The sequence below is a fragment of the Rousettus aegyptiacus genome, unplaced genomic scaffold, assembly GCF_014176215.1.
Source record: "Rousettus aegyptiacus isolate mRouAeg1 unplaced genomic scaffold, mRouAeg1.p scaffold_m13_p_11, whole genome shotgun sequence".
Lineage (NCBI taxonomy): Eukaryota > Metazoa > Chordata > Mammalia > Chiroptera > Pteropodidae > Rousettus > Rousettus aegyptiacus.
In genome coordinates, this window is record NW_023416286.1 from 39811019 (window position 1) to 39838309 (window position 27291).

The 27291-nt window shown below is 33.8% G+C and overlaps 1 pseudogene; it reads right to left on the minus strand.

Annotated features, from left to right (window-relative positions):
- Nucleotides 1-18984: 18984 nt before the first annotated feature.
- LOC118609866 lies at nt 18985-19101 on the minus strand (annotated as a pseudogene).
- Between the last annotated feature and the right edge of the window lie 8190 nt (nt 19102-27291).

The following is a 27291-nucleotide window of genomic DNA, read 5'->3' on the forward strand; positions in this document are numbered from 1 at the left end:
CCTAAGATTCTCCAATATTTCTTATTTTCATCAGAATAAAGCCAAAATAATTTAAATGACCCATATTATCATATTTACTGGCAAAGAATGAAGTACAGTAAAGTTGTGAATAGGAAATTCCACATCCTACAGAGGTCAAAGAAACCAGTGCTCATGAACACCCCATGGAGTTAATAAACTGCCAGACACTACCTGACAGTCAAGAGTAGACTTGTACTTAACACACTGCATGCCCAGAAGCCAGCAGGCACCTTGGACCAGGGTGTTGGAATAGAGAAGTCCTCACATTCTCCTTGACACATTTAATACATTCTAATTGCTTAATTAATTTTTCTCTCTTAGACATAGAAGTTTGAGTGGTTATTTATTTGTTTGTTTGCTTGTTTGTTTGTTTGTTTGTTTGTTTATGGTGGGGCGTCCACTTTCATGGTACACTAGACATGACTGAGATTATTGATATTTATTGTTTAGTGATCCTGTTTAGATTGCGGACTCTACAAATCCCAATTTGAAAAACCGAAGCTAAGAGGAAAAACCTCTGTGTCTGTGTATTTTTAGAATATAAGTCAGCAACATAAGTACAAGAACTGAATATATGGGCAGCTTCTGAAAAGCACTTTAATCTCCTATTTAGAATGTATGGACAGGGAAGGGAACTCTAGGCTTTTTGAGTCCCTTGAAAACATATGTCGGACGTCAGAGTTGGAACTTGGTATCTGGCAACAAACCTGGAAGGGCCTCTAATTTCCACTTTGAAAGGACGGAGATAGGAACCCCATGGTCCTCAAAAATGGTTTATGGACAAGGAATCAGAACCAGTAATTTCTAACACCTACATTCAGTTCATTTCTATTATATATTCAGCGACCTCTAATACATTATCCCTTTGTCTTTTTGGGCACACTCTCCTAGTGATCCCTAGGTAAATTCAACCTAGGTAAATTCAACTTCCACATACTTTATTTTATCCTTAAATATTATGTCCAAACTAGATGGGTTACTTTGACCTATTCTGCTCCTCCTCCAGATTTATGACTGTGAGCAGTGCTATCATTTTCTCTCGGAATCGGTGTATCGCAGCAGCTTGCCTAACTTTTCTCCTTCTTTCAGGAAAACAGATAGAATACAAATGCTTGACTCAGTGTCATGGTATTAAACTAAACCTCTCTATGAGGGACATTTCATAGTTTCAGGCACCTGTCATTGATGATAGGACTTTAGTGGCATGAAGGTCTTATGCTTCTGTTTTTAGTACTCCTTAGCCATTGCTGAAATTTTCAAGCTTTCAGGTGAGTATGAAAGGGAATTATTTTAAAAAGACATACAGCCACATGAGTAAATCAAAATATTTAGACCTTTCTACTTTACAATGATGAGAGGGGCTTAGGCAGGTGCAAAGGAGAGCAATTATCTTCACTTACCGCCTTCCTGACAGTCATGAAATTCGTTGATTCTTTCATATGACAAGTTACAAAGGGGATAGCTGTACTGAATATTTGCTCCCTACAAAAGTACAATGATGAGTCTTGAAATGAGGCTTTGGCAGAAGCATGGTGCAGTATCTTGTGCATTAATCAAACATAGCAGTTTCATTGTTGCACCTAGCTCACTGCTGTTCTCAGAGAAACTCAAAGAGCAAGTTACCACAAAGCTACAGCAATCCTGCCAACTTGACAAAAAAAAGTCAATACATTTCAGTTACAAGGCAGCAGGGGACATCTTTCTCATAAGCCAGAAGCTGGGGAGCTGTTGAGACCTTCTCATTTTAGAGTCTGTGTCCAGAGAGGACCCTTGGGCCAGAGTCTTTCCTGGAGCAGTTGTGGTTTATCTTCCTGTGTGTTTATTCAAAGACAGGTGGGCTCAACTTGTGCACCACTTGCTAAAGGACAAAATCAAATTTCGTCTATGCAGTTGGTTGCAGAATTTCTTTAAGCCCTACTCAGCTAGTTTCCCTTTTTATTTCCTCTCTCTTTCCCTTGCATCCTCCCTACCTTTCTCCTTCCCTCCCGTCCGTCCTTCCTTCCTTCCTTCCTTCCTTCCTTCCTTCCTTCCTTCCTTCCTTCCTTCCTTCCTTCCCTTTCTCTCTTCTTTTTTTTTCGCTTTCCTTAACTTATCTGGACTAAGGTGAATGCTAAGCAAAGCATCAAATCCAAGGGATTCCTGAATCATATCACTAAATCCTAAAGATTCTCCCAATTCTCTCAACCTGTAATGATTTAAAGGAAGCTCTAGAAATTGCATAGATAACCCTAGACCCACAAATGCTTCACAGAATGGCATGTGACCCCTAACCTACTGGGATGATTCAGAATTCTGAACAGCAGGAAATACATCCTTATGTATTAAATTTTGAAGAAAGAATGTTGGGGTTTTGTTCATACTCATCTCCCAATTCTCTCAACCTGTAATGATTTAAAAGAAGCCCCTGACCAATCTGCAGAAAAGCATTTGGTAGAGTTTCTTTCCCATAAATCTTTAACTTCTCACGCGGTGGCTGGAGAATTAAGTACCCCATCAGCAGAGGTAAAATTTATGAACCTCATAGAGCTCACCTCAGGTACCAAAGAGAAGGAAAGTAATTCACTGAATAGCAAACCCAGTCTCAAAATTCTCCCTGGAGCTGAGAATCATTCTGGGTGAAGGCACATGGGCCCCCTTTGGGACCTGACCCTAGGAGATTGAGCTATTACCTAGGTAGCCTGAGTGTAAATTTGCAACACAAAACCGAGCGCCTCATTGTTCATGCAGAAAAGGGCTGCATGTTATACTGTTTATTCTAATGACTTTCATAATGAAGGGCTGTTAGTCTGCAAATGCAATGCTCTTTATCTAAAATATGGCAAAATCCTGGTGTGGAGCAAAGATTTCATTCTCCTTTGAAAAGCAAGTGAATTTACAACATTCTTTAAAATAAATTCACAAATGAAACTAAAGTTTAAATAGGCATATGTTTGCCTGGAAGCAAAATAAACCATCTGAGTTTTCCCTTATTCTGTGCCCAATTCAAATTTTGTTTGGCAATCTGTGAATCCTAGGGAGGCAATCCCCAAAGATTTTGATGGGCTAGAAAAGAAGCTCTAAGAGCAATGATCCAGTTTCTCAGCTGGCAAATATTTTCTGACTCTGGACAGCTCTCTTCCTATTCAGATCCTTCTGCTCACTGAAACAGAATCATGATGGTTTCCAATTCTTGCTTTTTGGTCCAAGGAGGTGGCAGCCACACTGTTGCTCCAGGCAGCTGCTATCTCTTGAATTTACTTGGCAAGTAGTTGCCAACACAAGGTGTTGGATAGATTTCAAAGTACCAGCCACTGCTTTATTCAATACACAGTAGACAAAGCTGATGCATGTAGAGTCTCTTTAAAAGGAGGCTTGTCAAATCATCTCCATGTGTCTTTGGTTCTTGGTAGAGAACTGATTGATTTTAAGACTGTTTTTTCCTCTTTGGTTCCTTGCTGTGGGATACCTCCCCAGGGAGCTGCCCGCAGTGGAAATTCCTAGAAATGTTCCAATCGCATGCATCATATTGGATAGAATTTAGGAAGTTGATAATGGCCCCTGTTTTCCATCATTTAGAAGCCCCGTCATTTATAAGTCTCCCCCCTCCCGATACACACTTCCTCAGGAACAGTTACAATGCTGTCTTTTGTAGACAGTCACACTCTTTGAGTCCCAAGGAGGACAAGTTTAAAAAAAAAAAAATCTATCTTAAAGAAGAATAGCCTGGAATGTAAAATATAGACATCAAAATAATTTAAAATATTTCCCAAAGATTTATTATTACTCCAGATTTCAATTTTATAAAATATTTTTGTGTATGTGTGTATATATTTTAAAAATCAACTATTTGTCTTTCACTTGATATATATGTAATCATGTGGGAAAAATATCACTCACCAAAATGTCTTTTAGGAACAGCTAGTCATAGACTGCAGAAATGTCTTCCATCATAAACAAATAGAGAACTTGACAAAGTATTTGATGCAATTGTTTTCATACAATGATAGGCAGTGCAGAATTGTGATCCTTTACATACGGGACACATAGATTCTGAGTCTCATATTTATCTAGGCATTATTCCCTGGGGTATGCTTCCTGTTATGGAATGATGAAACCAAGGGTTAACTTCTCACTATGCTGAGGAGGCAGAGTTTGAAGCTCAGAGCTTCAAGTGAAGTAGCTAGAACATTTAGGGCAGGGTGTTGAATGAAGGATGTTACACTAGTTAGAGAGGGATGGCCAAGGACGCGCCATGAAAATTTACCACTATAATGAGGGAAATTAGGAAATATTTATATCATATTGAAAATATGATATAAAACTGTATGAAATTCAGTTAAAGCAATGTTTAAAGGGTAATTTAAAGTTTGTAGCTTAAATATTATATTAGGAAAAAATAAGGTTTAAAACAAAAGATCTCATAGTAAGGTAATAGTGGTCGCCTAATTCCAAATTTCTCCATTCCTTCTCCAATAACTAAATAAGTTAACAAGAATAACAAATAACACACAAATCCACACCTTAGGCAAATGTAAAAGATATGGAATTTAACTTAAAATTACCTATATATTAAAATATAAATAAATACAAAAAAATATTTTTCAGCAGAGCTCCCATTGCAAGCATTTGTTGAGAGTAGTGGATAAAGAGAAAAAATATAATGAAAGAGAAAAGAGGATATCTGTAAAAGGGCACTGGTTGGTCAAGACTGACTGTATGGAACTGAAATACAAGTTCGCAGAACTGAGAAATGGCAGTATTGGAAAAGCAATGTTACTGGGGAAGAAGAATAAAAGAAAATTGAGTCTCCCTTTGGAGAATGAGATAAATGAGAAAAATAAATAAATTAAATAGGAGATAAAGCAAGAGGGGAAATTTTAAGACCCTATAAGACCAAATAAAATCAAAAGAGTTGAATATAACATCTCCCTCACCTCTCAAAGGAGCCATCCATGGATCAAACTTTATTTTGCTACACACCAGACAGGAACACTCCAAAACACTAATCCTGTTCACAGAAGCTATTAAACAACAACAAAAAAAACCAAAATGTCAATCAAACAGTTGATAAAATCCTCCCTTCAAATAAGCAAGAAGCAAAAGAGAACTGTAATATAATACTTCAGATTGAATTACAGATCCTTAAAGAAGCATTTCAAATGCTATATATATATATATATATACACACATATATTTATACACACATACATGTATATATGTATACACACACATATATACAAACTTGAATCCAAAAAATTGAAATTAAAGAATTAAAGACAGAAAAAAAAAAGAAAAGAAATGAGAATTCTTTAAACTCAGGAAAGAAAGATGAAAAAAATATAAAATGAAGTTAGAAATAAAGACTAAATTATATGATGACAAAAAGAATATCTTTAAATAAAACATTTTTTCCTTTATTGTTTAATTTTTTTACTTTGAAATAATATTAGTCTTACAAAAATGTTGCAGAACTGGAACTCATTGTACTCTGCAACATTTCTTATATATCCTTTGCCTATTTTCTTTGTTAACATAACCATAGTAAATTAACACTGATAAAATATTATTACCCAATCTGGAGACTTCATTTGAATTTTTTCACTTGTCCCACTAATGTACATTTTCTGTCCCAAGATATATTCTAGTATCTCACACTGCATTTAGTTGTTCTGCTTCCTTACTCCTTTCAATCTGTGAATATTCCCTAGGCTTTCTCTTCCTTTCATGACTTCAACAATTTCAAAACATCTGACCAGTAATTTTATAGGATGTATTTTAATTATTTGCCTAATAATTTCTTATGACGAAAATCAGGTCTGCATCTTTACAGAATTCCACAGAAGATATGACATTATATCCTTTTTAGTGAATTGTATCAAGAAGCACATGATGCTGATTTAACAAATTAATAATGATGTTAATTTCAATCATTTGTTTAAGGTAGTTTTCTTCAGGTTTCTTCACTGTGAAATTGCCATTTTTCCCCTTTTGTGATCAATGAATATCTTCTGGGAAGATAGTTTAAGACTGTGTAAATATTCCATTTCTTTTATTTTTGTCAACTAGTTTTAGCATTTTCTGAAATAATTTTTATATTGGTGTTAGTCAAATAATATTTTATATTTCCATAATTTATTTTATATTTATTAATAAAACTTCTACAGTGAAGATCTTTATGTTATCTCCCACTTGCTTATTTATTTAAATATTTATTTATGTTTATATAACACATGGATTTTAATTTATTGTATAAATAATAATCTATTACTATTATTATTTACCATGTTACTGAAATTGTTCGTGTTGACCATTGGGTGTTTCTTTAAGTTGGCTTCTGTGTCATTTTGCATGTTTCCATAATTTTTGAGAATTCTCTTATTTCTGGTTACCAGTTTTTCCAGCTACTTCTTATACTTGCCTTGCCTAAGCCTAGGCATCAACAATTTTTCCAAGGGTCCCTGGTTCCCTTTCTTAAAGAAAGACATTTAGAAATCAAGCCCATTATTAGTACTGAAATGTCATTGCTCATTGGGCCTCTCAGCAGACGAATCCAGGAAATATATGTATAGAAACACACACACTCTAACATCCATTTCTATGTCTACCCATGCGAATTCACATTAAAAATCACTGATACAGTTCCAGATCTGTAATTGATGTTAGAAACATCTTTTCTTTACATTCTAATTTTTTTTAGTGCTGCCAATAATTGAACAGATGGCTAGATCTACTTTTCTTTAGATTTTAGCTTTAGGAAGAGAGCCCTTCAGTATCACTTTATTTATAGGCTCATTACAAATATCAATCCACTCAGCAAGTTATTCAGATCTTTACCAGAATGGATAGAATTTTGAAGTATACACTACATTAACATTAGCAAATTAGTGATAAGTGAGATACTTTGAAGTTCAGCACTTTCCATCATTAAGCCATCATCTTATTTGGCACTCAAAGATATCGGAATCTTATTCTTAATTTCTCTCTACTTCTCCTCTCAAGAAAACAGAAGGGCTATTGCCTGGACATCTATGTATGGAGACTGCTCCAAAGAAGGTGGAACTAGCTGCTCATAACTAGCTACATTTCCATGTTGTTCCTTCCTTCCCTTGTAACTGTCTTCATTTCCTCACCTCAAATTCTCTTGTCAAACAACTGCAGCCAACCGTATGCTCACAAGCTTAGCAAAATTAAGCAAAAGCCATCTAGTTGTTATTAAGAAAATGTTTCAGTCTTCATTCCTCTTCACTTTGCTGTTTTTTATCATGTTCTTTTTCAGAGCTCTTACCTATGTAGATTTTGTATAAAGTCAGTGCTGTTATGTACTGCAACCCCACTCTCCTTATTGAAATCTACCACCATCACACCTCAACTCTATAATATCCAAGCAATTCTTCGAGATTTCCTATCTTTTCAAATAGAAACCAGTTATTTATCACAAACTTAAGATGCACCCTTAATTGCTGAAGCTCCCATACTTTTCATGTCTACTCCAAAGTCACATAATTCTATTTCTAGTTTCTCATTTATCTTCTCTTTTGCATTTGCATAACTACCATCCAAGGCAGACCTTCATCACCTCTCCCCTGGACCAGATCCTCAACAATTTCGCGATCCTTAGAGTTCCCTCTGAACTCTATCCTCACCCTACCATCAATGAGATTTTTATACCACATACATCTAATCATTTCACTCTTCCACTCGAATTTCTTTGGTATCTCCTTCCCTATCAGTTGATAGCTACTTCTTTGGCAATCTTCACACTAACTTTAATACCTGCTTATTTCCTGCCTAGTCAGTTTAGTTGTCTTAAAATCTCTCTGCTGTTTCCGTGCTGTGGATTAGTTTTCTCACTGCTTTCATTCTTTGTTATGTAACTAAATCAGCTATTTTCACTATGGGCATTTTCCTCTCGGGTTTGTGTCAATCATTTGCATACCATGAACCTACATTTCCAAACACATATATTTTCCTAAATCTGCATATGGTAATCTTTGTATATTCTGAAAGAGATAAAAGTAAACAGAAAATTAGGGAGATGATTTCTCCTATGAAAGAGAACAACTTATCAAAAGCAGAAACTTAAAGTCTTCAGCAAACAAGGAAACAAAATAAGCAAGTGGTTCTCAGCAGTTTGATATGTGTGTCAAAGAGAGATTAGGGGAGGATATTAAAATCTGAAAGGAGAGTCAGGTTTATTTTGAAAAAGTTGATAAGATTTCTCTAATTTGTCTTTGCCACCCAGAATCACTTTACATTCTGAATAATGTTAAATAAAGCCATGAAACAATCTTGAGAGACACTGATCTCAATCAGCATTGGCTCTGTCTCTTAGGCTTTGCAGCAAAATTCCTTCACGTCAGGTGGGATTTGTGGTTTGGCACAATTCTAGCTATCACAAGTTAATAGTATCTCCTTACTTCATGGGCATAGCATCAAGCACTCCTGAATGAGTGGTTGTTTACATGTCATTTGGCTATCCCATGGTTTTGCAGTCTTTCCCTTGAATATAGTTACTCAGAAAAAGTGTCCAGTTAAAATAAAATTTAAGGTAGTCTAAATCAAGATTAAAGCGAACTGCAGAGATTATGATAAAAGGTGAGGGAGGATGGGGAAGAGAGGAGAAGTTCTGTGTCATATAGCCAGTCTCTGTATGTTCTTAAAGTACATAAAAAAGTATTTTACAACAGTGTCTGTGACATACAGACAGTCTTCTCCAAGACTTTAGCTGTCTGTTCTCCAAAGAGCTCCAGAGAGCATCCCTGAGAGAAAATTTTACATGTAGGATGCTTGGCATTGGCTGAAATTCAGAATCTCACAGTTGTCCAGGCTATGAGGGGAAAGTAGAAAATATTGAGACTGCAGTTGGGAGAGAAGAAATAACCTGGGGATTTAAGACTCCCCCAACTCTTTCCTACACAAATAATTGGGCCTGGTCCAAAGAAACAGCTGTGCTGTTAAAAGAGTAAGTGCATGCTGTTGTGGTGCTTTTAATTGAAGAAGACATAATATAGGCCAGATGAGGGTCCCACCATAATTAGATGACAATTTAATGGTCATGAACCGTGTCCAGGAACAGTGGGAATTCGGCTGCTTGGCATTTCTCTCACTATAGTTCATAATGGATTAATTAAAATTGTATAAAGATAAAAAGATGCCCAAGATAAACATAAAGCCACATGGAATTACACTGAACAGCATTCGGAGCACTATAGCTCAGGGCTTGCTACGTACACGCCAAACTGGAAGTGCTGAAATGAAGGCTGTGGGGCGCTCTCTCAACTCTGCCCTAGCCTTTTACTCAGCCTCCGTCTTGAAAGGGGGCAATGCAGCTTTACAACCAGACCTCTTTGGGCTCCTAGAAAAAGAGGTTGCAGAAGAAATCTTTCTTGTCAATGCTCATTTCAAAAAATGGGCTTTTTTTTTTTTCTTTACCTACTTCCTGCCACATCATTTCCTGGATTGGATCCATCTCTGAAATAGCTGAGTTTTCCATGTTGCCACCTTTATTCGAGATAAGAGGACACTTATACTGATGCCAAAATGGTTGTACTGGAATTTAATCCGTTTAGATAGAGCATGCTGGAAGAATAGTAGAAAAAGTAGAAGTTGAATCATATCACTGATTTTTTTTTGAAGGATTTATATTACAATGGCTTCCTATGATGACAGATAGGTACTATTTTATTTGTTCATTTGTTAACTTGAGGCTTGGGCAGATGGACAAAACAAACAAAATGGAAGATGAATGATTTTCACCAATTCTTATTTGAGAAGAAGCTAGAAGAACCAACAAGATCTATGTATCAGGTAATAGCTCACATAAGCAATCTGATAAGGTACCAGGAAACTTTTCTATATTTTCCGGATATATGTTGTTGTTGTTTTTTCCAGTAATAATATCTGAGATAAAATTGAAGTTCACTTTGAAGATTTTAAGCAGTGAGTCAGCATTTAGTTCTTCAAATTTTGTGTGTGTTAATTAAAATAATGGTCCTATTTCTCCAATAAGGAAACAGGAATGAAATACATACAGAGACACTGCTGTATGTATTTTTAAAATCTGAGAATTTCCAAGAGTTGGTATTCAAACTATTATATCCTAAGTCATGCCACAGGCTTAAAGAAACCAGAGGCGCCATGCATATTCTAGTTTAGAGTATTTCTAGGGTGAGGGAGGAAAGATGGGACATCTAGGTACAGTAGGAGGGATAGAAAAGAGATGATAGGAAGGCATAAAAAACACATTTTAACTATTTCTAATTTTTTGCCTTGACTCTAGAAAGGGCAGTGAAGATCCCTCCTTCTCTGGGTTTTCAGGCGGAGCTAATTTTCGATAACAGGTTTTGTGAGGCATGTGACTGTTACACAGAGGGACTTGAAGATTCTATTTCTAGGGAGTCATGCATAGCCCACTGCCAAGCTCCTATTCTGAGCTCTTAATGTTTCATCTCAGGCTCTCAAACACATGCACAGTCCTTAATATGCAGAAGTGGACGATGACACCCTTTAAAAGTGCTTGACATATTGTGTTTATACAGGTGAAAAGAGCAGTTAAATAAAACATGCAAGCTTTGTAATCCTTAAAATTCCTCTCTCTTCCTCCCTCTCAATGTGCTCTGCGTGTTGTATAGTGACTACTTTCCATAGAACATAACTAGGCTTTCCTTTTTGGTGTTTTTATTCCACAGTACCCCTAGGCACTAGTCCATCTTTTGGAAGAATAACTTAATGAAGTCTCAGGAAATCATTTAATTGAAGCAGAGGAAAAGAGTGAGATGGGTCCAAGGCCGAAAAGCAGTAGGAGGGACAGGAAGCTCATAGAGGCAGTGAAAGACAAACTGGCTCATTTATAAGATGTAATGAGAGAGAAAAATCTCTAGACTGTAAGGAGAGCAAAGATGATGCAAGAATGTAAGGAAGAAGCATTATCAACACTTGGTACAGAAGGTTCCCCAACTGGCTTTATTCTTCCCATCCAAGGCATCTGTTCCTCTTTCCTTCCCAAAGAACTCTGCCATAATTTATTATGTGTGATTTTCCTTATTCCAAGAAAAGAGGCATTAGTAATCACTCTCGGATCTATGCTAGAGAGTAGCTTTAAAAAAAAAAAAAGCCATAAACCCAGTCTAATGAGACCAGAATCTCAGTAATTGCTACCATTGTGTTCTATGCGAATGTTGCCTGCTGGATTAATCTATCTGGTTTGTGGTACAGCAATAATGTTTATTCAAGCATTCGTTCATGTGACAGTAATTTATGAGCACCTACTGTGTGTATAAGACATCATTCTTACCCTTGAGGATCTCACAATCTGTTGTGAAAAGTAAAAATGTGGGTAACTATAATAAAAAAAAAAGGATAGCAATTGTTACACTGACTACTGCACAAAGCATTATAGACATAAAGGAGGAACCATATTCATTTGTTCTGTTTGGAAGCAGGGAGAAGATTATAAAATCCATCTTGCAAGAGGTGACTCATGAGCTGGGTTTCAAAGGACACAGACAATTTTGGCAGGTAGAAAAGAAGGCATTCCTTGGGATAGAAATAGCATAAACAATTATATAATTTTTGAGAGAAATGAGTGGATTGGTGTAACTAAGCATAGGATATGATATAGAAAGAGGTGGGAGTTGTTATAAAATGTGGCTTGTATGGTAAATGGAGCCAAGATAGTAAATCAACCCATGGTTAAACAATCTGAACTATATCCTTAAGCGATGGGCCATCAGTGAAGGGGTGGGAGCAGGAGAAGCATCATCAAAACTTTGTGTTAGAATGTTCACTGGGACCTGGTAGAGGATAGCGAAGATGTTACTAGAAGCAAGGACAGTTTAGGCAGCTATGGTGTCCTAAAAGAGAGGCTGAACACAGATACAGGAAAGATGATATTGAGGCGGGTTGAATATATCCCCAAAACTGTGTCTAATGCAACTTGGAATTTTGAAGTCCGGTTGGAATACTCTGAGTCAAGGTGAAGAAATATATAACAACATGGAAGAACACAAAGAAGTGTCTTATAAAAGAGAGGAGAAACACGTGTCCCTCAGGTGAAAGACCTCATCCTGTGAAAAAGATGGCCCACCTTCCCTGGAAATATGCAAATTTAAGACTGGGCTCTTGACTCAGAATATATAGGTTGGAAATCATTTCCACAATTTTTGAAATGGGCAACTTGGAGAAGTTACATAATCTTTTTGTGCTTTGCATTGCTCATCTGTGAGACTGATGTGAGGATTAAGTTAAATAATGCGTATAAAATGCTGAGAAGAGAGCCCGGAACATTTAAAGGCTCAGAAAGAATCAGTTGTTAGAAGCAAAGGTAGACATTATCAATCTTAAAGATAGTTTGATAGGAATCCTCTTTACCCCAAAACATTTGAGATAATCTGTTTTGCTTGTTTTTGTTTGTTTTGTTTTGTTTTAATGGACATGAAATTCCAAGAGGAGCAATTAAACATTGAAGCAGTACATTTTTAAAAACAAAGCCATTTTTTTATATATTGAAAAAGTTTATTCATTCAATGAGCTGGGAGATCAATATCCTGAGAAAATTGTGCAGTGGGCATCATCTCCATTTCCTGACTTTGACACTCCCACGAGGACTTGGAGATTCTTGACACTCAGGCAAACACAAATCACATTGGTAAAAAAAAAAAAAAGCAATGCCTATTAGAGCAGACGGCATTATCTCAAATTATAGAGAAGCAAGGAAAAAGACAAAGCTAAAGAAGGGCAAGTAGAGAAGGAGAAAGTCTTTGTTAAAACTAATCAGCAGGAGGATCTTAGGAGAAACTAAAAAGAAATTAACATGAGAGCAGAATCTTGATGTACAACTAAGGCTTCAAAAATAGGATGCAATTAAGTGCTTCTAACAAGGCTCCAGTAGTCTGACGGTAAGTGTAAAAAGACCAGCTTAATGAAATGTCATGGGGACACTGCTTATAAGAATCATATGCCCTGGATGCCAAATGGAGCTTTACCTGCTGGAGAAACAGTTATAGAGGGAAAGAACAAAAGCTTGCCAGCTGTTAGGAAATAGAACAGAATGAGGCTCGGGACCCTAGGGGAAGGTGGAAAATTAACAGAGCCTGTGTCTTGTTATGTTTTCCCTACCACTGTGCTTTTCTCTTCTGGATTTAAAACTACATTGCTCACGAAGCGGGGGCTCTGTTAGAGAAGTAGGATTGAGGTCAGGTTGGGAATAAGACTATATAGAGCCAGGGATGAAGTGTAGCTTGTGAGTCTTTACAATAACTACCCTTATCTTTCGCTTTATTATTTCTCTTGAATTCACAATTTTTGCTTCCTGGTAGCCAGTTAACTTACCTTAGGCTTTTGTTCATTCAGATCTCTTCTCAAAATCGTGTCAGAGAGGTCTTCTCTGAACGCCTTATCTAAAATCAACTTCATTCAGTCCCCCAGGAGCTCTCTAGCCCATTATACTATTTCATTTTCTTCATAGTATTTATTAGTTTATAAAATATTATTTGTTTATTGATTATTTACTGATATATTATTTGTCCTGCTCTCTATTATACAAGCTCCATGAGACCAAAAAACATGAATCTCTATTCTGCACACCCCAGTCACTAGTGTAGTACCTACAATGTATTCGGTGCTCAAGAGATATGTGTAGAACAAATTTTTTGATCTATAAATGTAAATTAGTTTTCATTCAAAAGAGTGCCAAACACTCTTACTTTATGTCCTATTCTCAGAGATTATTTATTACATTCCTTCTCCACTCTCCCCAACATTCCTACCTACCTTCACGTTTTGTTTCCTTAAACTTGACTTTCTCTCCTTTTGTGATGACTTGTTTTAAATCTAAACTTTTTACCTTTACCTGTTCAAAAATCTTTCTGTAATCCCTTCATTTTCCTGCTCTATCCATTTTTCCTTCTTTACCTCATCATTACCACAAACACATAAATGTGCTAGGTTACTCCCAGCTTTAAAAACAAATAAAATCAAACCCCATCAGCTGCCACCTAATTCTTTCACTTGTCTTTACAGAAGAAAATAAGAGTTTTCTTTACTCGTTATTTTTACTTTATGTCCCCTTTCCCTGGAAGTTGATAAGAACCTCCTCTTTTGCTTTTATTTTTTGTAAAAAAAATCAAATGTATTAAGATGTATTAAGATATAATTTGTACACGATAAATACATCTTATTTAAATATGCAGTTTGATGAATTTTATAAATGGATACATCCACATATATAATCTGCGCAACCACCAACACAATCAAGATATAGACATACTAAAATGTTCCCTGTACCCCATCTCAGTCAATTTTGTCCTACTCTCAGCTTTAGGCAATCATTTATCTGTTTTCTCTCACTGTATATTAAAATAACCTTTTATAGATTTTCATATAAATGGAATCATACAGTACGTACATTTTTGCATCTACTTGTGTTCATTCTGCATAACATTTTTTAAAGATTCATTTATTTTGTCTGTATTAATAGTTCGTTCTTTAAGTTATTCCTGAATAGCATTTTTTTTTTTTTTGGTTTGGATGTATCATTTTAAAAGATATTCTTCTACTGGTGCATTTGGATTGTGTCCATTTTAGGGACTATTATGAATGAATACAATGCATATTTATACCTATAAGGTCAAGTTTTCATGTGGACAGTTTTCATATGGACAGCTGTTCTCATTTCTACAGAGGAATTGAATTCTGAGTTATATGGCAGGTGTGTTTTTAACTTTAGAAGCAACTGTAAAAAGTATTTCCAAAGTGGCTGTACTAGTTCATAGTCCCACAAAAAATGTTATAGTTTCTCTACAACCTCATCAACATTTGAAATGTACCTTTTGCGACTTTTGCACTTTTTGTGGTATCTTTTCAAATATTATTCTCATTTTTAAAAATTAGGTTGACTTATTACTGATTCGTCAGAAACCTTTATTAGTCATGAGTTTTGAAAATGTTTCTTCCCAGGTCGTAGCTTTCCTTTTAATTTTCTTATAAGGGCTTTTTGCAAAGAAAAAAATAATAATTTTGATGAAGTTCAAATTATTAATTTATTCTTTTGCAGTCTATATTTTCATGCTCTGTATAGGAACTCTTTGCCTAACTCAATGCCAAAGTGATTTTCTCTTATACTTCCTCTAGAACCTTTATAGACTTCAATTCTTAAATTTAGGTTTATAATTCATTTTGATTTAATTTGGTGTGTACTACGAAGTAAAGATCAAGTTTATTTATCTTTTCCCCCCATAAGAACAGCCAATAGTTAAAGCAAAAAATGTTATAGAGACTATTCTTAATCCATTGAATTTCCTTGGCATTTTTGTCAAGATCAGGTGGTTCTTTATATGAGAACTGTTTACATCTGTTTCTGGACTCTCTCTTTTGTTCTACACATCTAACTCTATGTCTAACCTTTAGCCCAACATCACAATATATTGGTACTATAACTTAATAGTAATTTTTTAATCAAGAAATTTAAGGTTTTTTTTAAACTATGTTCCTTCAAAATTGTATTGGTATTCTAAACCTTTGCATTTCAACATAAACATTAATATAAACTTATCAAATTTTAGCCCTCTCTTTCCTCCAAAGAAAGTCTGCTGGGATTTTGATTGAGACTGCATTAGATCTGTAGATAACTTTGGGGAATACTGACACTCAACTATTATATTAGTGAATACTCTGATATATGAATATGGTATATCTTCCATCTATGTAGGAATTTTAAATTTTTACTTAATGATATTTTGTACTTTTTAGTGTAAATGTTCTATAGGTATTTTACTAAATTTGTCGTCAAATATTTCATGGCTTTGATGATAAATGGTACTGATTTCCTTCATTTGAATTATTTTATTAGTTGCTAATATATGCAAGTGTAATTGTTTTGGTTTATTTACCCTATATCCTGAAGTTTGCTAAACCAACTTATTAGCTCTCATCATTATTTTTAAGATTCCAAAAAAAATTCTATATAGACAAACTTGCCATTTTCAAATAAAGAATTTTATTTCTTTTCCAATTTGAATGTCTTTTTTTTTCTTGCCATGCTGCATTTAATAGGAACTTTACTACATTTTTTATTAGTGACAAAATAAGACATTTTTTGTCTTCTTCAAGAACCTAGTTCAGTTTTTCACAAATATTCACTTTGAAGTATTTTAGTTCTCTTCCCAGGTTGATGGCTGTTACTATCATAAATAGGTGGTGAGTTGAATCTATTACTTTTTCTGCATCAATTATGATTATATGTTATTTCTTTTCCTATTTTTGTTTTATTTATTTGGTTGGATAGTTGGCTAATGTGATAATTGTGTCATGAATGTTAAACCAACCTAATATTCTTAAAAGAAACTTCCCTTGGTCATTATGTACTTAACTAGTTTCATTTTGTTAATGTCATGTTAAGAATTTTTTAAGCTATATTCGTGAAGGGTGTTTGTCAATGGTATCATTTTGCGTGTTTTGCGTATCAGGATAATATTAGCCTCATGAAGTGAGCTGAGAGTATTTCTGCCTTTTTTATTTGTTGCTAAAATGTTTTATAATAGACATTATTTATTCCTTAGCTATTTGGTAAAGTTAGATTAAGTAATCTCGACCTAGAGTTTTATCATTTTAACTATAAAATCTATTAATTTAAAAGATATATGACTCAGACTCTTTACGTTAATATTTCTTTTGAGTGAGCTTTAGTTGTTTCTGTCTTTTAAGAATGTGCCTATTTCATCTGAGTGGTCAAATTTATTTTTGTTAAGCTATTTTTAATACTCAAAAACTTTTATTATTCTTTTAATAACTTTAGTGTTTGTTGTAATTTTTTCTCTCAAATTCCTGATATTGACAATTGGTGATTTTTCTGTTTTTCTTTCTTTTTTTTTTTTTCGTGACCTGTCTGAGTAAAAGTTTATTAATGTTGATTATTTTCAAAAAATCAACTTTTGGTTTAATTGATTTTCTCCACTGTTTTTCTAGTCTATATTTTATTTATTTCAGTTCTTTATTTTATTTTTATTCTTCTGCTATGTTTGCTTTTAATTTATTCTTTTCCAAACTTATTATGATGGAGGACCAGTCATTGATTTGAGTTGGGTTTTTTTATTCTAAGAAAAATGTCTAATACCCGAAACTTTCATCTAAAAGCTGCTTTAGTTGCTTTTCACCAATGTTAAGCTATGTTGTAATTTTATTTTAATTAAAAATATTTTCAAATTTCTTTATGATTTTCTCTGACTTATAGATTTTAAAATGTTTTATTAATTTCTAAATATTAATTTTTACAGTTGACACTTTTTAAATAGCTTTATTGTTATAGAATACCATTCATTCTCTCATTTTAAGTGTACTAATTGTGTACTAATTTTAAACATACAATGATTTTTTTTTTTTGTAAAGTGATAGAGTTGTGCTACCATCACTGCAACCCAATTTTTTAACATATCCACACCTTAAGAAGATCCCTTATGCCTCTTTTGTAAAATTATGGTTAAAAAGAAAACATGTAACATAAGATCTACATAACAGTTTTCAGTGTATAGTACTGTAGTGTTAACTCTATGCATATGCATACATGTTATACAGCACATCTTGCATTTTGCGTTACTAAAACTCTTTACGTGTTACACAGCAACTCCCTATTTCCCTTTACCCCTAGCACTTGACATCTACTATCTGCTTCTGTGAGTTTTACAGCTGCGGATACTTCATGTAAATGGAAGCATGCAATAGCTATCTTGCTATAACTTGGTTATTTCACTTAGTATAATGTCCTCAGGATTCACCTATGTGTAGCATATGCCAGAATTCCCTTCTTTTTAAAAGTGTAATAATATACCACTATTGTATATGCCACATTTGCTTTATCTATTCATTTGTCAATAGACAGTTTGATTGTTTCCACTTAGTGGTTACTAGGAATAACGCTGTAATGAACATAGACCTGAAAAATATCTCTCTTTGAGATCCTGTTCTTGATTCTTTTAGATAATATCAAAAAGTAGAATGGGTGAATAACTCTCTTTTTAATGTTTTTGAGGAACATCCATACTATTTTCCACAGTGGCTGCACCATTTTACATTCCCACCAATAATGCATAGGAGTTATCATTTTTCCACATTCTCACCAACATTTATATTTACTATTTTTGATTTTCTTACCGCAGTGTATGTATAGTTGTAAAACGCAAAAAAAAAAAAAAGATGGGGCTGCATACTTTTTCCAGCTCTTTCTAATGATGTTCAAATTCTTCCTTCTCTGCAGTCTGGTTCTTATCATGCCAGTTGATGATTTTATTGCACTTGTCGAGAATCTTCTGTTTGCCCTCATCATTAATCTTGCCTTGAAGTTTTTCATCTTTAACAGTTGCTTTCATGTTCAATGCATAAGATTCAAGTGAATTCTTCAAAGACACCTTATCCTGCTGCTTCTCATCTTCAGTCTTGTATTTCTCAGCTTCTTGGACCATGCGCTCAATGTCTTCATTGCTGAGATGATGGTAATCTTGTTCTGTTTTCCTGTGCTCTTATCCACACAGAGACATTTTTTTTTTTTTTACCTTTTTGAGCATTATGAACATGCTGCTAATTTCATCACATTCATCGTTTCATCACATTCATCATTTCTGAGTCTGTGTCTACAGACTGCTTCTCTGGGTTATTCATATGATGGATTCCATGTTGTTATTACTGTTTTCTAGTCAAGTAGTTAAGGACTAGAAGACTTGTTTAATTTTTCTGAGGTTTTATTTTAATCTTTTTTTCATAAAAGATCTACAGTACCTTTATTGAAGGACTAATTTAATCTCATTTCTTCATCTTACACTTCTGTTTTATCTACTGAATGCTTATTCAACAAGGCCTTTCCATTTTATCTGAAGGAAAATCAAATGATTCCTTGCTCTGTGTAAACACTGGAAATTTTTCTTCTTATAGCTCTGTGGTTATTAGTCTTCCTTCAGTAGTTTTTTGTTTGTTTGTTTTGTTTTGTTTTGTCTTAAATGTCTACAGCACCTGGTTTTCCAGGTGGTCTCCCATCCAAGTGCTAACCAGGCCCAAACCTGCTTAGCTTCCGAGACAGACAAGATCAGGCACGTTCAAGGTGGCATGGCCATAGATTTCTCAGTAGTTTTATTTCTTCTTGACCAGCATAGTGATGCTTTACTCATGTACAGATTGGTAGTCGAGAACTTTATGTAGACTTATGGACTCTTATTAAGCTTAGTTCTCTCCTCTCTGGAAGTCATCTCTGCAAATTCTAATTAAATTGACATTCTGAATTCTGATCTCTTTCTCCTCATCTCAGCGAAATCACTGGTAAATGTGTAGTGTACTCTCATTTCTCTGCAGCTTGGCAATTGCCTCCAGGGAGTAACCCAGGGCTATCAAGTGATCATCTTATTTGCGTCCTCTTTTTCAGGAATTGTGGGCCTGCACTATCATTCTCTAATGTCTAAAAGGGTTATTTTGTATATTTTGTCTGATTTTCCATTTGTTTATGAAGGGAAAGAGAGTTCTATTATAGTTAATACTTCATGTATGGAAGTAGAAGCCCACAACTGTCTTGCAACACCTTTTCCCAAACTTGGCTAGTGATACAGCATGACACTTAGTGACACTGTATAACACATAATGACACTTGGGCTTAGTGACACTGTTTTGTTTTACCTATGCCCTTTCTTAGTCTCCTTGAATCTACGTCTTTTTCCAAACTCCTAAATGTGAGATTAGACCTCTAACTTCTCCACATTTCTGTGTGTCCCATTTTCTGGTTTGTCTCACAGTTTCATGGCCTTAAACACAACTCTATCATTTTGGTGTCTAATCAGACTTTTCACCTTAACTTGTCAAAAAACAAATCCATGCTTTGTCATCAAAACCTACTCTAGCTCAAGTTCATCACAGAAAATGACCACCATTCTCCAGTTGCTAAGGTTAAACCTTGGAGTCATCCTTGACTCTCTTTCTTTAATATTTCACATTCGAGTAATCAGAAACTCTTGGGTATTTTACTTTTCAGATATATCCTGAATCCAGCTATTTCTCACTATAATCTCAATCGCCTCGTCATCTATATAGAACTCTGTCATAGTCTCTTTTTTGTAATTGGTTGTTTTTAAAATGTCTCTAAATTATCATTGGCATACAATGTTAAATTAGTTTTAGGTGTACAATATAGTAATTTGACATTGATATATACCTATGGAGTGATCACCACAAGAAGTCTAGTACACAACTGGCAACATACATAGTTTTACACTATTATTGACTATATTTCTTATGCTACACTTTATATCCCTGTGACTATTTTTTACTTCTTAATCAGTTTGTACTTCTAGATCTTAAGCAGTTTCTACTTCTTAATCTTTTTTATCTTTTTTTTTTTTTTGTCTATCCCTTCACCCTCTTCCCATCTGGTAACCATCAGTTTATTCTCTGCATCCTACTTGTTCCTGTTTTTGTTGTTTGTTCATTTATTTTGTTTTCTTTCTTAGATTCCACACATAAGTGAAATTATATTATATTGTCTTTCTCAGTCTAACTTATTTCACTTAGTATAACACCCTCTAGGTTAATCTGTATTGTTGCGAATGGCAACATTTCATTTTTCCTATGTCTGAATAATATTCTATTGCATATATGTACCACATCTTCTTTATCCAATTGTCTATTGATGAACACTTTGGTTACATTCCCATCTTGGCTATTGTAAACAATGCTACAATGAACATAGGGATGCGTATATTTTTTCAAGATAGAGTTTTCATTTTCTTCAGTTAAATATCCAGAAGTGGAATTACTGGCTCATATGGTGGTTCTACTTTAATGCATAGAACTCTGCCAGTATTTTAACTTATCTCCCTGCTTTGCTTTTTGCCCGCTCTAAAACTTATTCTTTATATATAATTCAGAATTATCCCTTTAACACATGACAGATGATGCCACTCAGCTTCTTAAACCTAAAATGGTTTCTATTTACATTTTGGAGAAAATAAAAAGTCCTACAAAGCCCTTGCTTTCTTTTTAAGTCCATCTCTAGCTAGCCACTTTCCTCTTACTCATGTCACCATAGTCACACTGATCTCCTTGCTCTTTTTTATACAGTCATGCATCCTCTGGCCTTAGGATCACTTTTATTTCTGTTTCTGCTGTATGGAACATTATTTCCGTAGGTGTCATAATGGCTTTTGCTTCATTCAAGTTTCTGCTTAATTGTCACTTCTTCATAGAGGCATTTCATAACCCTCTTACCTAAAATAAAAAACTTCTGTCTCTCTCCATCTATTTATTCTTCTTTAATAACTTTTAATTTTACTACCTAATATTATATTATCTACTGCTTATTTGTTTTTGTCCCTTACTATAGAACGCAAGATATAAGAGGGCAGAAATGTTGTTTGTTTGTTTTTTTCACAGTCATAACCCTAGTGCTAAATTTATAGCTAGTAAGTGTATCTTGGAGGAGAAAATAAATGGTAACTTAAATTTTGTAAGGTGTCACCAGGTAGATTTTGACACCTGTTAGGAGAGACCACTCTGAGTATACCAGATCTGGATATTTCATGTCTCATAGCAATTTTTTTAATTGAAAAAGATAATGTTCAAATAGGACTTTGTTTTTAGAGTAATTCCCATTCTTCATTTTTGGATTAAAGAAATAAAATAGCTACCCATATCTTTCTCCAATTTCTTTCAGCTCCTTTCTCTTTTATTCCCAGATGGATTCACTGATAATCTTCATCTGCAAGTTTCACTCATTTTAGTTTTTCAGTTAACTAGCTTGTTACCCTTTATCATAACCTCCATCCCTACAACTGAGTTGTGAGATAGCTTGAAATGAAGTAATTATCCCAGTCCTGAATGTAAGCTGTCATGCTACAAATGTTAAATCTAGCATTGTTTCCTTTGTTGCCTATTAGACTTTGAATCTGAAAGGCAAACAGCCTGAGGAGACATGGAGTCCATACTCATACATGTTTCTTATGTCTAATCAATTCCCTGCTTGGAAACCTAGTTTTTTCTTCTGGGACTGGGTCACAATTTAGTATCTGAGAAAGCTCATGTCTTTTATCCTTCCCAGGGCCCATGCTTAATAGGATTTTTCCTGATATGGACATATTCCTGGAATAATCAATGCTTTCAAATAAAAGGTAAGAAGAATTGCCTATTGTTTAAAATTTCTAAAGCCTTGCCATGAATGTCTAGTTGTATTTGTGTCCAAATTAAAAATGAGGACCTACGTTCACTTAAATTTTTACCTGTACTATATAGATGTTATTTTCCTTATCTTTGGCCTTCTCAATCAAGGTGATTCTTCTATAATCCATTAACATTTTGTATCAAGATTCCAAAAATGTCTTACTCCACTTTTTTTTTCTGGAGTTCATCTTAGTGACATGGATCTTAAGTGTTTTTGATTAGTACTTAATTCAGTACTAAGTAGTTTTTTTTTCTGTTATAACACAGTCTTTAGGAAAATGTAGATGTTTATTATCTTTGCATTTCTTTGTCCTTTGCAAGTATATGTTAAATATAATAAATAATTTTAAAAACATAAAAAGTAAATTCCTCACATTTTTTTCTATTATAATTATTTTTCCTTCCATTTTTACCATTTATATGACAGTTGAATTCGATAGGGACAGCTCTGCTTGCCACTTCTTAACTGCTTTGACAACTAAAGTCAATTCAGTTGCTTTAAGAAACATAGCTGTTGCCTGATGCACTTCACAATTTTACTTCACTCTTTCAAATTAAAAAGAATCATTAATTGCATTTTAGTATTATGTCTAATTATCAATTCAATAGCTATGAAGTTAAAATTTTTTGCTGAATTTCTACTCACAAATTGGGTTTTCAAAATGTCCCTTTGAAAGAGAATATTCTTTGAGGTTAGAAACAAAATATTAGACAGAATTTTCCATATCTCCCCCTTTTAATCCAATCTACATAGTTTTACCTACAATCTCATGACTTAATTCTTAACATGGAATATGTTGCCTAGATGACAGCTTTCAGTCATCAATCATTCTCTTTTGAAAAAGAGAATATAACAATTATTTTACACTGGATAATAAAATTTGCCCTCTAAGATCTTCAGTATTTGATTCCTATACCCTTCCTTATGTTGATGTAATATGACAGATTTTTTTCTGAAAGAAATTATTAAATAGTTATCTTTTGTCTATTGAATACTCAACATATGTTAAATATAATAAAATAATTTTAAAAACATAAAAAGTAAATTCCTTACATTTTCTTAATACGACAGCCCCCTAAATTATGAAGTTGATGAAATTTGTCTTTGGGGTCTCTCATTTTGAATTGTCATACTGCCTCTTACATGCTAATGCCCCATGCCAGTCCCTCTGATGATTCTGCCACCTTGGCCTGTTCTTATTTCAGCAACCGGCCTTCACATATTTTTTTTCTCCTTAATTGATCATATTTCCAATGAGCGCAGACATTTCCCAGTGAATTTTTACATATATGCCAGATATTTGTTCTATTAATAATGTTTACATTTGAATAAGGACCTTTCAGTATGGATTCTATATTAGACACAAGATCATATCCTGGTCCTATCATATCATATCTGCCATTTTTCTGTATGAGCTGAGCTAAATCAATCAATTTTATTAAACCTTAGTTTATACATTAAAAGCTACTTCATGAGATTTTTGTGAATATAAGATAAATTGATTAATAAAATGAGTAATACAGTCTTTAGAAAAATGTAGATGTTTATTATCTTTGCATTTCTTTGTCCTTTGCAAGTATATGGAGGACTTTATTGCCCTTTAAATTTAATAATTTCTCATTCACATTGTTTACCTTCATGAACTCTCCTTTCCACAGTCAATTATAGAAAGAATTTACATTTGCTATATCTTGCTGCTTCTTCTTCTTTTTTCTTTGTTTAATTGCTAGGCTTCCTTCTTATTGGAAATATTAGGTGAAAGAGCTCATACTAAATGGAAAGGATACAAATTTGATTTTTCTTTAAAGGCTTAAGGAAAACAAAATACTTTTGACTGTCAGTTTAGAGAACAAAGGATGACAGGGGCTACAACTAGGTTAAGAACTCTCGAATCATAGTTTCATGACCCGAATTTCCTGATACCTAGAAGATTTAAGTACCTCTGTTTTCAGGACACATGCTCTTCTTTGATCAGCTAAATTGGTTCATAATGAAAGTCTTTGCCCTTGTTACAAGTACATTTTTTCTTAGTTTATCTTGTGGTTGAAATCTGCCTATGCTGTAGAATCCCTTATATTTGCACACCCTCTGATACTATACTCATTGCTGACAAATATGCTAGAAAATTCCATATAGTAGGTAAAAAAAATTACAATCAATAAAGTCATTTTCCCCATAAACTGTATTGTCTTTTAATCATATCTTCATATCAAATTATTTAAATATAGCTCCCTAGGGACAAGAAACTAATGGTAAATATATATTACTCAAAGCCTATGTCAACTAAATAATGATAATAATAATAAAATAGCTTAAAAACTTTCCTATTAAACATGCAGTATGTAAATCCTTATCTATTGAACAAGAAAGTAGGCCACTTTCTGGGTTAAGATGAAAAGAAAGTAAAAATAAAAGATAGAAAGCAAGATAAAGTTTGAATAAGAAAATCTAAAAGCCCTGGTATGGTAAATGCAATTTCAAACTAGAAGTTATTTCCATAATAAGATTCATGTAAATACAAATATAAACATAGCTAGTTGTGCAAATCACAAAATGCAGAGAGCACTGATAGGATTTTAAAGCATAATATACACAGATAAATGCATATATTTTCAATACAGGAATTTTCTTTTTCTTAAGAAAATAAAAATTGAACCAGACAACTCATACCTCTTTTTACAAATTAGGTTTAGAAAACCATGCTCCTCACCACTATTATCTTCATGTAATTTTAGACATGATAGATTATTTTCTTTTACCAGGTATTATAATATACTGCCAGAGAACTGACTGTGCATACTATTTTAGATTTCATCCTTTGGGAAAGAGAAGGATATCTTCTATGGTATTCTAGAGAACAGAAAAAGTCCGATAGATGAAAATGAAGTTATAAGCTCAAGAGAAGGAAGAATCTTCTTATAGTGATAAATGCCACTCAGCATATGTTGTAAAACTCACTGCTTGCCACTGCAAGGGAGTCTAACAGAACCTGGTAACCAGGTATCAAATAGGTAGCTGATATGACCTCAATGTGCTTGGAAATTATAATAAATCATTTCTGAGCCTTTTTTCATAATGAGCTTACATGACTCTGAGAGTACTATTGATTTCTCAGGCTTAACTTTGAGCAAAATAAAGATAAGAAATTTAGGAGGGGATAACTGAGATTTCTGTCTTTTTTAGACCCTACATTATCTGAAGGAAGATTCTATTCAGTCATATTCTCTGTCCATTTTGAACAGAAGATTCTAAATGGAACAGTGTTTTATAGTAGTGATCTGAAGTAAGAATTAGAAAGGAAGAGGAAATAGGAGAGGTGGGGGAAAAAAACAAAGTATTTAGTTTCTTCTTTAGAATCCATAGTTAGTGATCGACACCTAGATGCTAAATGGTGTTAGAAATAAACTGTTGGTGCAAGAGACTAACCATTAAAATATGAGAAAAAAATAACAGATATGCACAGGGGGAGAAATTTTTAAAATATAATGCATATGAAATATCACAGAAATGAAATAATATGTTTGGGGTTTTTTTGCAAAACTTAAATTATGAAACATTTCAAAATCTGTACATGTTTGGAAAAAAATCAGGACTGTTTCCTATGAAGGAAAGACTGTTCTGATATGGAGACATTGAACTACTATGTATGTCTCACTGATCTGAAAGCTTTCAATGTGAGTAAATAAATATTGGCAAATGCACAAAGACTTGCCTTTTCCACTTCTCTAGTTTTAATTATCAATCAAGCACTATTTTTAGTCTAGGAAAAACCTTTCATTCATTCCAATGGTAGTGCTTGTGAGTTCAACTGAGATTGTAGTATTCGGTACAGCCTGCTACCATGACTGAACTATTTACCCTGCTGACAAGTGATGCTACCTATACCACTGAAACAGATAAGCTGTGAACCACATACTGCATACCTCTTGTGTCTGTGATGTGCTTAGCATCATACAAAATTCCTTTAAGTAATCTCAATTGGTTTCTCTTTCTCCAGTTTTTCTCTATATAGCATATAGATTTTGACAATTCCCTGTCATTAGCTGGTCTTGTTCTCTTCTCTATTAGCTGTAGATAGCATAGCAGGCTGGCTATCATTACTATATGAAACAATGCCAAAATTAATATGGGCTATATGGGGTCAATTTACTAGCAAAAACATTATTTACTGTAGAATTGATTTGGTTTGTTTTATTCAGGGCTGAAGCCTATTATTCTGTTATAATGCTACTTTAAAGATTTTTAAAGAGATATTCAAGTTATCCAGTACAACTAAAGAAAAAAAAAAAAGGACAATAACAACATTTAAAGATAATATTAAATATCCAGAAGGCTTAGCTATTATTGGATTGTTATCAGAAATAATTCTTAAGACATAAATATTTTCAAACTTATTTTTATGACTATAACACTAAAATATAAATCACATAAGAAAAAACTTTTAGGCTAAACCATCTGAGAAGATTATCAATAACCAAATAATCAGATGATGATTTTTCAAAGAAACCAAGTAGAAGAGTCAACAGAAATTAAATAACCTGAGATAAAAAATTAAATTTTATGGTAATCATTATAAAATCTTGCCAAGTCATGTAACCTCTGATCCTGAACCTTCTACCTTTATAAATTGAGGAAATTCTACTCAGTATTTTCTAAATTCCCTATCTAACTTTGACTGTTTTGCTTATTTGAGGACAAACCAGTTACAAGAGTATAGAAGAAGAGTGATATGGACTTGGAATTTAAGTTGACATTAAAGTAATTCTAAGTCAAATTGTGACACTGTTTCCCCCAAAGCTAAATTTAACTTATGGTGGATCAAATGTACATGATGTCCTAAATAAAAAAAGATAATTTTCACAATTTCTTACTTATTTGTCCTCATCATTTGTTGGGTACATAGTTTATTTAATTTATTTAATTAATTTATCTATCTATCTATCTATCTATTTATTTATTTATGTATTTATCTATTGTCTATCTTTCTATCTATTTATCTGGTTAGGTAACCTTTGGTTGACCTCAGATTGCACGGACCTTGTCAGCTTACAATCCCTTATTTTTTTAAATTATTTTTTATGCCTACAGCACCTGTTCTTCCTAGGTGG